This window comes from Primulina huaijiensis, chromosome 4 (assembly GCF_012295235.1).
Source record: "Primulina huaijiensis isolate GDHJ02 chromosome 4, ASM1229523v2, whole genome shotgun sequence".
NCBI classification, from domain to species: Eukaryota; Viridiplantae; Streptophyta; class Magnoliopsida; order Lamiales; family Gesneriaceae; genus Primulina; species Primulina huaijiensis.
This window is the reverse complement of record NC_133309.1, coordinates 15,906,770-15,920,295: the sequence shown is the minus strand read 5'-3', so window position 1 is coordinate 15,920,295 and position 13,526 is coordinate 15,906,770. Positions and strand designations below refer to the sequence as shown.

General features: G+C 40.9%; 1 protein-coding gene across 1 annotated transcript in view; it reads right to left on the bottom strand.

Annotated features, from left to right (window-relative positions):
• Positions 1–12,901, bottom strand: part of LOC140975324 (polygalacturonase-like) — a 41,237-nt gene extending 28,336 nt beyond the window's left edge. The window contains exon 1 of the mRNA XM_073438985.1: positions 12,889–12,901. The gene's annotated coding sequence lies outside the window, so the exon portion shown is untranslated. The remainder of the gene's footprint in view (positions 1–12,888) is intronic.
• Positions 12,902–13,526: the final 625 nt, after the last annotated feature.

Sequence of the window (13,526 nt, the reverse complement as noted above, 5' to 3'; positions counted from 1 at the left end):
TATTTAAAACATTTAAATCAGAAAAACTTACGGACTTGAGGCTTGAAGACTGAGCGGCAGAATCTGGCGGTGGCACAACCCTATACAAGATCCTTGCTCTGATACCAACTGTAATGCCCCAGATTCGACAACTGTCCTCACGTTACCAAGACGAGTCTTTCCAGTGTGCTTATGTCCTCACTCACACGCACCCTAGGAAACTTCCCAAGAGGTCACCCATCCCAGAATTGCCCCAAGTCAAGCATGCTTAACTTTGGAGTTCTTATGTGATGAGATACCAAAAAGAAGATGCACCTTCGTGGTATGAGTAGTACATATCAAATCTTTTAAGCCCTATTCAACTGTACAGTCCATTACATTGAACAGTCTCGGAATCCCTCTCCTTCCGATGTAAAATCATTTCATTCATGTTCCCTCCGCCGAAGCCTGCCAGGAGTCGATCATTGTCCGTGCAACCTCATTGCACCGGCGATCACCCCCGCCCTCTTCGGCCCCGGGCCCTACATGTCTACCAGCTTCCGCTTGGTTCGTCCCTGAACCCACACCGTACTAGGAGAGGTCGGATCTGATACCAACTTTAACGTCTACTCGTTTTTAAAATTGCGGGTATATATATATTTTTTAAAATCTAGTAGTTTTGAAATAACATTTAAAAATGATCGTAATTATTTGACAGTAAAAACAATGCAGTTTAAATTAACCAATCTCATCCCAAAATCAGGCGTGAACTTAAATGAGTAAAAATATTAAAATCATCAACGTATAAAATATTCATCTCCTCTCAATCTCATAAATCGTAATGCGGAAAACATGTGGTACTCGGGTCGTGTCGCCGCACCAGGTCTGCCTACTCAGAGTTCGGCACCTCCAGGTCCCTCACCATCAAGCTCATCTGCATCACACACGCCTAGTGAGTCTAAAGACTCAACACACCTGTACCAGGAATAACAAGTACATATACATAGCACACAACAGTGAAAAATATCATACTCAACATATCTTTCATAAACTTAAAAGCATAACATAAACGTGCCGTATAAAATCATAACGTGTCAAATCGTGTCATCTCATGTCATCAGATACGTATAAATTTTCATTCTCGTGTCAAATCATGTCATCATAAACGTATACATTTTCTTTTTGATTGAATTTAGTTCATTAGTTGTGACTTTCGTATCACCTCTCTCGATGGATCCATCTATACAAATGTGGTACCAGGCGGCGAGGGACATCAGCGACAGCATTACCCATCCACTGAGCCCGGGCCTCGGCTCATCATATCTCAGCTCATCATATCTCATATCATCGTATAATAAAAGCATGCATATACGTAATTTTTTTCCTTTAAACCAAGCATGCAACATATTTATCATAATTCCATAAAAATCATAAATGTGATGCATAATCATTTAAAATATCATAAATTGGTGCTCAGGGCGCTGCCAGTACCAAAATCTCACCACGGGTGCAAAATGACCATTTTGCTCCTGGAACTCGAAAATTATCGTTTCACCCCTGGAACTCTAAAATTGACCCGAAGCTTACCAAACTCTTTAAAATGTCCCAAAATTTTTTTAAAATCATTCCTAGACGTACACTTGAGCCCAAATTCAACTTAATAAATTCGTTTTAAAACTTGGACCAGGATCTTGTTATTAACCCGAATCGACTCGAACTTTACCCAAAGTTTCCCCAACTTTTACCATACCTTAAAAAAACACTTAATATCTTAAAACCATGTCATTAGGCCCCTAAACTCTCGGCTGAAATTTCCAGAACTTGCCAACTTCTCGGTCCTATCCTATTTCACCACCTCAAGCCCAATTTTTTCCCAAAAACTTACGCCTCGAGCTAACCCATCGTGCCCATCATGAACCAGACTACTGTGGACCTAGACCAGACTCCAAGGAACGCCCCCGAACCAAGCCACAAGCCCCATGCATGCGGCTAACTCCTAGGAACCGAGACCCATCAAAATTTCCCTACCGAGTCTCATGCTTCACTACCTGATCCGATCGCCCGTTTCTTTGTTTCCAGCATGGCTCGAGCAATTCCAGACCCTGACTCAGACCCACCAGGGTCTGGTCCAGGGCTGGAGAAGGCCCTTGCACTGCTGGTGAGTAAGAACAATGCACCGAACCCCCTGCACACACCCCCGATATGCACGGCTTTCCCGTTTCCAACCAAAAAACCCAATCACCTTCACACTCCTGCGCCTACACTTCACCCTCCCGACCTGCACAGGCTCTAGACAACTTAACACAGCAGCCCCTTGAACTACATAACAGAAAACGTGAGTGATTGAGTCAAAATGATACAAGTTTCATGATAAACACCACCAAAACGCACCCAAATGCAAGATCGGAATCTGAACGCACACATACATATTCTACAGAATGATTAGGGCGTGTATGATGAGAAACAAAAGTAAAAGCATGCCTTGATGAGTGGAAGAACAAAAAACGATGCAAATGGAGGCCGGGTGAAGTTTTCTTTGCAAAAAACAAACCAACAACCAATGCTTTCGGCTGCTGGGTGTTGAAACCGAGGGTGGGAGTCTGTAAGAGGTGGGTGTCGGCTGATACACAATTAGGTTTAGGGTAAATAGTGATTAAGTGATAATTATATAGATAATGTTAGGTTAATGGGCCACAATTGTATTCTAATGGTTTTTAAAAACGTTTTAAGCCCAATAAATCTAAAAGTTGGCCCATTAACTCCAAGTGTACTCCCGAAAAATATTTCCCCCGATTTGATAAAATTTGCGTACCGTTAAAAAATAAAATCATGCGAGTAACAATACCCAAAAATTCCCATTATTTGAAAAATCCCCTTAAAACACCTTATATTAATTTATAAAAATTAAATCGTGTAATAAAATAATTTTCTTGAAAATTCTCCGGTCTCCGTTCCTCGATTGGGCGTGAAATGCATCTAGAAACCCTAATGCATGAATTTTTAAAATTTCATGAATTAAATCCTATCATGCAATAATGATGCATAAAAATAATTAAACACAATTCAATAAAATAAATATGCATTTTATGCTTTAAAATAATTTAATAAAATACCAAAGAAATTTGATAATTTGCATGCATGTGGTTCACGTGGACTTTTCGATTTTTGGGACGTTACACTTCTCTTCTTGTCAGCATAACTCTTTTGACGACTCTGTGCTGTCTTCATCCTGTCGCGGATCTTGATCACCACATCTGCTGTCTGCTGAACAATCTCTGGACCAAGTTATGATCTCTCACCGTGTAAGGCCCGAGATTTTGATTCTGTTAAGCTGAGATTATTGATTTTGAATTGATGTGATTATAGACGGATCAGTCCAAGACCGGATTGGGCCCAGCATATGAATTACAAAATTTTTGAACAGAACTATCGACGCCCGAGCGGTAGTTTTTGACCGCCCGAGCGCCATGGTTCGACAAGTATATGGTTCGGGCAGAAGATGCGGCGCCCGAGCGGTAATTTATAACCGCCCGAGCGCCAATGTGCGAGAAGGAAATATTTGGGCAGAACATTCCGCGCCCGAGCGGTAGTGTTTAACCGCCCGAGCGCCACCTAAGTGTGGTGAAATTGTGCCACGTTTCAATTTCATGCAACATGATATATATACATGACATTCCTTCAGTTTAGTTAAAAAGGACGAGCAAAGGTTGAGGAAAGGTCGAGGAAGAATTGAAGAAAATCCTTACGCCTTTATATTTCGATCCATTCGTTAGATTTTGAATCCGACTTCAGTAATGTGTTTCTATCAGCAGAGGCTACAACTGGACGTAAGTTTTGTTACGTTTGGATATGAATTGAAATTATGATATTGTCAGAATTGAATAAGAATCAGATATGGTGTTTCTGATACAGTAGACATCGTATAATTGAAGTCAGAGCGAAGAACGGACTGTGTCTGTAATTGTTATGATTTTCAGAACTGTTATGATAGAGATTGTACAGAATTGAGAGTATGATCTATTATTGTTGAGAGTATGAATTATACCGATATTGATTATGAGTTCTGGTAGTATATCTGTGATGTTGAGATTGACGGGGTTATCGAGACTCTATTGTTATGCAGTCGAAACATCTGTAAATTGATATTGATCAGATTCGGTATTGATTGAGATTGTATCGTTGTATCGTTGACATTGACAGATTATATTGTGATTCGAGTATTGATCAGAACAGGTCGTAAGTTGAGTTATACATTGATATTGTGCATATTGATATTTTCATTGCCAGATTTGGGTATGGACAGATTGGAGTGCGAGACTTCGTCTTCGTCAGATCGAGAAGATAAAGGTATAAACGATGTGAACTGGGAGATCGACTTGAGTTAGATTTACCTCGAGTTTCCCTAAACCACATACTTGTATGACATTGTTGTTTTTATATACCTTTGTTGTTTTAAATGATCATGTATATTTTGTCGAATTAGAAAATAGAAAGTAGATAGTGATTAAGTGAGAGTCACTGACAAAGGGGCTAGATTATGACAGAATAGTCACTGGCCATTGCACATTGTCAGAGTAGGATTAACTAGTCTTTGGTAGATACGCCAAGACACTGGTCGTTTGGTATATCGATATGCTTCAGATACAGATAGCATCCTGATTACGGATTATTCGATATAGACTAGACCAAAGGCCAGAAATAAGAACGTACCGCCACCGCGAACGGTAGTAGTAGGTGGGAGACTTGTTACGTTCTTATTCACCGGGATCCCTAGATTAGATGAAAGATAAGTTGAGTCTGAGATGCCGAGTCAAGAACTTGATTTATAGACTTGTATTGATTTATGTTTCGTAGATTACGATTCATGTTTTATTTATAGTTCGATATCGATTCACATTGTCAGAATTTGATACATGTACTGATATTTGTTGCATGCTTTATTATACCATTGCATGTATACATTGTTTATACTGGGATTTATTCTCACCGGAGTATCCGGCTGTTGTCTTGTTTGTATGTGTGCATGAAAACAGGTGGGACAGGATCAGGGTCGAGAAAAAGATGAGAGATTGAGATTAGCGTGGTGATTCCGGACTTGGATGTGAATAGGTTTCAGCTCTTGACATGTAGTAGTTGAACCTTAGTTAGTTGAATTCACGTTGTTGTATTAGAGTTGTACTTGTATATTGATTTGTATATTAGATCAATTACATTAGGTTTCCGCATTGCATTTTGAAAACAAAAAAAAAAAAAAATTTAGACCCTGTCTACTATAACTGATTTAATTAGTCCCAATGACGATTAAGAACATGATTAGCGTCCGGGTCCCCACACACCGACTTCATCCCAATGAATCGACGTTCTGCATTTCCTTCCATACAGTGCCTCGTAAGGAGCCATACCTATTGACGATTGAAAGCTGTTGTTGTAGGTAAACTCCACTAGAGGTAGCTTCGATTCCCAAGTCCCATGGAAATCGATCATACATGCTCGCAATAAATCCTCCAAAATCTGAATCACTCGCTAAGATTGGCCATCTGTCTGCGGGTGAAATGCTGTACTTAATAGAAACTTCGTCCCCATGGCTGCATGTAAACTCTTCCAAAAGGACGATGTGAACCACGGGTCCCTGTCGGGCACAATAGAAACTGGGATCCCGTGGAAATCTGACTATCTCCTTGATATAGAGCTCCGCATACTGCGTCATGGAGAAAGTCGTCTTCACTGACAAGAAATGTGCCGACTTAGTAAGTCGATCCACTATAACCCAAATGGCATTGGATCCTCTGACTTACCTCGGAAAACAAACAACGAAGTCCATGGTGATATTCTCCCACTTTTACTCGGGGATAGGGAGTGGCTTAAGCATCCCTGCTGGCCTCTGATGCTCTGCCTTTACCTGCTGACAAGTGAGACATTCAGACACAAATTGGCGGATGTCTCTCTTCATACTTGGCCACCAATAAAAAATCTGCAAATCCTTGTACATCTTGGTACCTCCTGGATAAATAGAATACTAAGATGCATGTGTCTCTGTCAGGATATCCTCTCTGATTGAATCAAAACTAGGCACGCACATTCTACCTCTATATCTCACAATACTATCAGACACTGTGCAGAGTACACTTCCCTTGGCCTCATCTTTCAGTCTTCATTTCTGCAATTGATCATCTGAAGGCTGGCCTCTACGGATTCGATCAAACAACAAAGACTGGACTGTCAGATTAGACAGCTTAGGAGCTCTGCCCTTAGGATAAACCTCTAACCCAAATCTCTGAATCTATCACTGAAGAGATCTCTGTACTGACAGCTGTGCTACGACTGTAACTTTTTTGCTCAAAGCATTTGCCACAACATTAGCTTTCCCCGTATGGTAGCTAACTCGTAATCTTAGTCTTTCACTAACTCCAACCACCGTCTCTATCTCATATTCAGTTCGTTCTGCGTGAAAAAATACTTGAGACTCTTGTGATCAGTAAATATCTTGCATTTCTCGTCGTACAAGTAATGTCTCCATATCTTCAACGCAAAGACAACGGAAGCTAACTCAAGATCATGAGTCGGGTAGATCTTCTCATGTACCTTCAACTGTCTGGAGGAATAAGCTATAACCCGACAGTGTTGCATCAACACTGCGCCTAACCCGAGCTTAGATGCATCGGTGTATAACACAAAATTGCCTTGCACCGATGGCATGGCTAGCACTGGTGCTGAAACAAGAGCTTGCTTCAAAGTATCAAAGCTCTTCTGACATTCAACACTCCATACGAATTTAGCATTCTTCATGGTCAATGAGGTGAGTAGCACTGCAATCGAAGAAAATCCCTGAATAAATTTCCTGCAGTAGCCTGATAAGCCTAGGAAACTGCGGATCTCTGATGCATTCTTCGGTTCAACCCATTCCTTAACGGCTTCTACCTTCGCTCGATCCACCTCGATGCCAATGCTAGATATTATGTGACCCAAAAGCTCTACCTTCTCCAACAAGAATTCACACTTACTGAATTTTGCAAACAACTTGCGACTCTGCAAGACTTGCAAAACTGTACCAAAAATGTTGCCTGTGCTCCTCATGGCTCTTCGAGTACATGAGAATGTCTTCAATGAACACTATGACGAAATGGTCTAGGTAGGGCTCAAATACTCGATTCATGAGGTCCATGAAAATCGCTGGAGCATTCGTCAGAACAAACGGCATTACTAAGAACTCGTAGTACCCATACCTAGTTCTAAAGGCTGTCTTATGCACATCTGCATCTTTTACCTTCAGTTGAGGATTCCTTAATCGAAGATCTATCTTAGAGAACACTGTAGCTCCCTGCAGCTGATCAAACAAGTCCTCGATCCTTGGAAGTGGTTATTTATTCTTGATCGTTACCTTGTTTAGTTCTCGGTAATCACAGTCTCATGCTCCCATCTTTCTTCTTTACGAAGAGTACTAGCGTGCCCCATGGTGAGAAACTAGGGCGGACGAACTCTTTATCTAGTAGCTCCTGAATCTGATGCTTGAGCTCTAACATCTCAGCTGGATCTAAATGGTACGGTGCCTTAGAGATTGGTACGGTGTCTGGCACAAGGTCAATGGAAAACTCCACCTCTCTCTCAGGTGGAAGGCCTGTGACGTCATCTGGAAAGACTTCAGGAAAATCTCTGACTACTGGTACTTCGGATAATGACGGAGTGGGTACGTCAGGTGCAGAAATAATGCTGGCCAAGAAAGCCTGACAACCTTTGTGAATAAGTCTCCGCGCCTGCATGCAAGAGATCATGCGAGGGAAACTTCTCCATCTATCTGGCTCAAAGAGAAACTGCTACATGCCCAAAGGTCTTACCAACACTGACCTTTTCTGAAAATCAATAAGAACTCTATTCTTCGTCTGCCAGTCCATTCCCAAAATAATATCGAATTCTCGCATCGGCAACACAATCAAGTCGGCATATACTAGGTGGCCATGTAGCTGAAGATTGATGTCTCTGACCATGCTAGTAACTGAAAACTCTTTCCCTGATGGGACTGTCATTGAATAACTCACGTCGAGACCAACGGACTTGATCTCTAAATGACTAGCGAACGTCTCCGAAATAAAAGAGTGTGTGGCCCCTGAATCTATCAGGGCCTTCATGGCTATTATTTTTAAGAAAATATTTCCTGAGAGACGTTGGAACAATACACAAAACTTATATTCCAAAAATTCAAATCTCAACCCTAAGCATAGTAGAAAAATTATACACAAGTCACCAAAAATACTAACTAGCACACCAATAATCCCAAAACAAAGATTCAAAACATGCGTAGCAAAAATAATACGGTGCTGAATTAAATAACTTACCAGTAAACAGGGTCGTGTCTGGGTTCGCTTCCTCTGCCTGCATGGCAAACACTCTACCCTGGGTCGGATGCCTCCGCTGTGGGCAGTCCTTCAACATATGATTGCTGGCTCCGCACTTGAAGCATTTGCCCGATCCAAATAAACATTGTCCCGGATGCTGGCGGTTGCACTGCGGGCACACTGGGTACTCGTCGGGTTTTTGAGGAGGCTTCTGTTGAGGAATAGGACCCTTGCCTTTCAGCGGTCCCTGAAGTGGTCTCTTCCCCTGCTGCCCCTAGAAAGGCATCTTAAACCAGCGTCGTTGCTGCTGCTGCTGCTGCTGATGAGGTGCTTGATAGGGCCTCTCGCCCTGTCTATTGCACTCGATGTCCCTCTGGTCCTGCTCTGCCGCTAAGGCTCTAGACACTGCCATGGCATAAGTAGTCGGACCAGCAACTCAAACATCACGGTGCAAGATCGGCCGCAACCCATCCATAAAATGCCTCAACTTCTCTTGGGCATCATTTGCAATCAGGGGCACAAAGTGACACCTCTTCTCAAACTTCCTGACGAAGTCTGCCACGCTGATGTCTCCCTGTCGCAGCGACAGGAATTTCTTGGTCAGGCGGGAGCGTACTTCCTCAATGATGTATTTGTAGTAGAAAACCTCCTCGAATCCCTCCCAAGTCAGTGTTCGCAAGTTCACTGACACTGACCCTGTCTGCATCATGCAGCTCCATGAAAGCGAAAATTAGCTCGATGGAATTAATCCATCCTTCAGCTATCATCGGGTCAGTAGTCCCTGAGAACTCCTTAGGATCCATCTTACTAAACCTTTCGTACACCACCTCTGGTCTGGGCCTCGCCCCCGTATCAACTGTAGCAATGTTCCCCGCAAACTATGCGAAGAACTGAGTCATACCTGCAAGCTTTTGAGCCTGCATATCCGGGGGTGGACGAGGAGGAGTGATCCTATCCTCATTCCGAGCCTCTCTGTCCTTATCCCTTGCTTCACGGTTAACCATATGTCTAGGAGGCATACAGTTCCAAGATTTATCCAACACGTAAACCCCACATGCATGAACTTAGTATCAATATCATAAGATGCCATAATTTGAACTTAGAACATGTACATGTTGAAACCATGAATTGATGCTTACTACATGAAAATTTTAAAACCTTAAAACTTACAGACTTGAGGTGTGATTTGTGAGCTTCTCGCAACTAGCAGTAGGCATAACCCTTTACAAGAATACCGCTCTGATAACAACTGTAACGTACCGTACTTTTAACTATTTTAAAATTTGCGGAAAAATAAAAATTTTCTTACATAAATAATAAACATTCAAATTTCGAATAAGATAAAATATTTGAAGTAAACAACTACAACCATAGTTTGTGAATCGTTCAAACAACGTTAAACAGCCTCATAAGAAAAATTTTAAGTATTTGAAACATTGCATAATTTCTTAGAAACATGGGCGGTCCTCGGGTCTAGCCTCCTGATCAGTCCAAGCCTGCTCCTTGGTCCCCACCCCTCGTCTCCTCAAAGTCATCATCACCTGCATCGATCAAGTCTAGTGAGTCTAAAGACTCAACATGTATAAACTGGAGATAGCAAGTACTACGTAATAAAACTACATGCATCTTTAAAGTAGGGCTAACATACTTGAAACTTGAACATAATAACATAAACATACTTGGAACATAAACGTAATAGCATAAACGTAGACGTGCCATTAAACTTTTCTTAAACATACTTGCATCATACAAACTTGAGCATACATGACATCATTTTGCGTAGAGATATGTTTCAAAGCAAGTAACCCATAAATAAATGTGCCTGATCAGACTAAACAACTGTACTGGACTGGCAGGGAAAATCCACTACCACATACATGAGATCCCCGTTTATACTTTAACGGGTGGATTGGTCCCTGGTCCTCGGCCACGTTCACCGACTTCGAAACCCGTTCATAATTTTGTCACAAGACATTTAGCATACCTCAAAAACATAAACATATTTTCTTTTGAACGTCGAACATACTTACTTGGCGTTGAGGAATTCGTTGGATCTCGCTTGGGGCCACTGCTGCACATGCTAACATAAATTCAAACACTTATATTTCATAGCTTAGGTGAAGGTACTCGTGCTCACCATCGAAGTAAATAAAAAGCTTATAACATCCTAAATCTCTCGGGACTTGACCTCGTTTAATCATCGTACTAATCCATAACATAAAACCCCGAAACAAATCCTATATTATTCCTCAAATAGGTTGGACACGGACCCCTTGCACCCCTTCGGGTCCGGGTCCATGTAGGCTCTGAACTCACCTTACGGAAAACGACTAAGGCATGGACCCCGTGTAAGGGTCCATCTACAGGTTCGTGTACTTACTGGATTTTGACACTTAGGAAGAAACAAAGGCATGGACCCCGTGTCAGGGTCCGGGAATAGGTCCGTGTACCTACAGTAATCGCGTACCAAAGGAAATTCACTACACTTTTGACTTAATTCCCTTAACTCTCCCAAGGACCATGAACCAATACCTCAAGATCCATCCTAGGATGCTATGGCACTGATTCAAACTCCAACAAACACCCCTAAACAACTATGCATCCCAAACGGTTCATCCCAATCCGTGGACACAACATTTGACACCAAACCGATTCCTACGACTCCTAATTCAACCAAATGCCTAAAGACACGAAACGAAACATCGACCATCATCCCAACATCATTCTTGACTTACTTAAACGCAGCAGCAATCACCCGTCGATCACCAACGAAACCTGCAACAATAAAACTTTAAGAACACATCAAGAACGCATTTTTGAGAAAATCACAGTTTGAGCAGTCCCGCGAAAACGATCATAACTCACTCATTTCTTATCTAAATATTTCGAATTTACTGTCAAATCGAAGGTATCAAAAAGTTCTACGTTTTAAACGTTGAAATGTTTCCCAGAAAATCGATCGAGAAATCGCAGTATTTAAAATGACAGCAAATTTTGAGTTTTAGTTCTAAAAATGTTTCAAAAATCGATCCAACAAATTTCTGCTCAAACTTTGCACATCATACATGGATTTTTACGCATATTAAACATCACAACACATAATATGATGATATCGACGCAGGAATAATAGAATATAAATGTCTTTTGATATTTAAAATTATCGAACCGACGATACCGAAGCGGAAACGGTGCGAGGGTCGATCCGGGACGAACGTGGCACGATTTTCTTGAAGAAAACTCAACGAAAATCACTGGAAAAATTTAGAGGAGAGGGGCAGCTGCTGGGAGACTCAAGGAACCCTAAGTTTTCTTATAAAAATATGAAATGAAGTGTGTTTGTGTGTGTTGTGTGAATAGGCGTGAATGTGGGTGTGTGTTAGTGGGTGTATGCGTGAGTTATATAATAAATTATGGAATTGATTTGCTTAATTACACAATTAACAGTGCTAATTAAAATGTCAATTAAAATGTTAATTCCCAGTACTAAGCAAAATCGCCTAATTTAAAATAAAATGCACAATTGCTAAACTTTAAAAGTTTAAAATCTTAAAATCATCTTATAATTAAATTAAACTTTAAAAATGCTAGAACTTAATAAATCATTTAAAATTCCCAATTCTTAGCTTAAAATAAAATACCACGTTTTAAAATTGCCAAAGAATCGTCGTCGGTCTCTTTTCCTCGATCCCGAATCGAATAATCACCTGAAACATGAAACTCAAGAAGACAATTAACGTGCATCACATAAAAATAAATAATTTAAAATAATACGATTTCATAAATCATGCATCTCAAAAATCACTTTAAATTTGATTAAATAGTTTAACAATTAAATAAATGCATGGATTTCACGTGAACTGAATTGGGTTCTACACAAGCGGACCAAAATGTTGGCCCGGGCGGACCTCGTGCGCTGCCCCCAAAATTTATTTTTTTTATTTTTTTAATCAAGAATAGAACAAATAAATTACAAAAATAGTAAAATCGAAATAAGTAGGGAGAAGAGGTAGTTCTCAATTTATAGTCGTGAGCTGGACTGTCGATCAGTTTCAGTTCCGATTGTCTTGGAACTTGGAGATTCCAAGTTGTGGCTCAACTTTGCCACCATTGTAGTGCTTCGGTCGCTGGACATTGACCGTAAATGTCCTATCCTTTCCATCTTGCAATTCTACAGCTCCCTATGGGTAAACTTTAGAAATCATGAATGGACCAGACCATCGCGACTTCAATTTTCCGAGAAATATTCGCAACCGGGAGTTGTAGAGTAGGACGTTTTCGCCTTCTTTGAATTCCCCTTCGATGATTCGCCTGTCATGAGCCCTCTTTGTCTTTTCCTTGTATGAAAGTGCGAGATCATATTCCAGATTCTGGAATTCCTCCAACTGATCCAATTGAAGCAGGCGTCGTTCACCTGCATGAGTAAAGTTTAAGTTTAGTTCTTTTGTTGCCCAATATGACCGATGCTCTAACTCTACATGTAGATGACATGTTTTACCAAACAATAACCTATATGGTGTAGTGACGATAGGTGTTTTGAAAGCAGTCCTATATGCCCAAAGAGCATTATCTAACCTCACTGACCAGTCTTTCCGACTAACACCTACTACTTTTTTCAAAATCCACTTGATCTCTCGGTTCGACACTTCAACTTGACCACTCGTCTGGGGGTGATAGGGGTAGAGATCTTATGTGTGACACTGTATATGCTCAAAAGTTTTTCAAAGAGTTTGTTGCAAAAATGGGTGCCACCATCACTAATGATTCCTCTTGGTGTCCCAAACCTGTTAAAATTATTTTTCTTTAGAAATTTCAGGACCACTTGAGCATCATTAGTGGCTTATGCTTCTGCCTCTATCCACTTAGACACATAATCAACGGCAACCAAGATATATTTTTTCGTGAACAAACTGGGAAACGGGCCCATGAAGTCTATCCCACACACATCAAAAACCTCACACTCAATGATATTATTTAATGGCATTTCATGACGGTTAGAAATATTACCTGTCCATTGGCATTTATCACAGGCTAGCACATAATAAAGAGCATCTTTAAAGAGGGTTGGCCAATAAAAGCTACATTCAAGTACCTTAGATGCTGTCTTTGTTGGTCCAAAATGACCACCTACCTCACGGTCATGGCAATGGTTGAGAATTTGACCAAACTCTTCCACTGCAACACATCTTCTTATCATGGAATCTGCACAAATCTTAAACAAAAATGGTTCCTCCCAAAAGT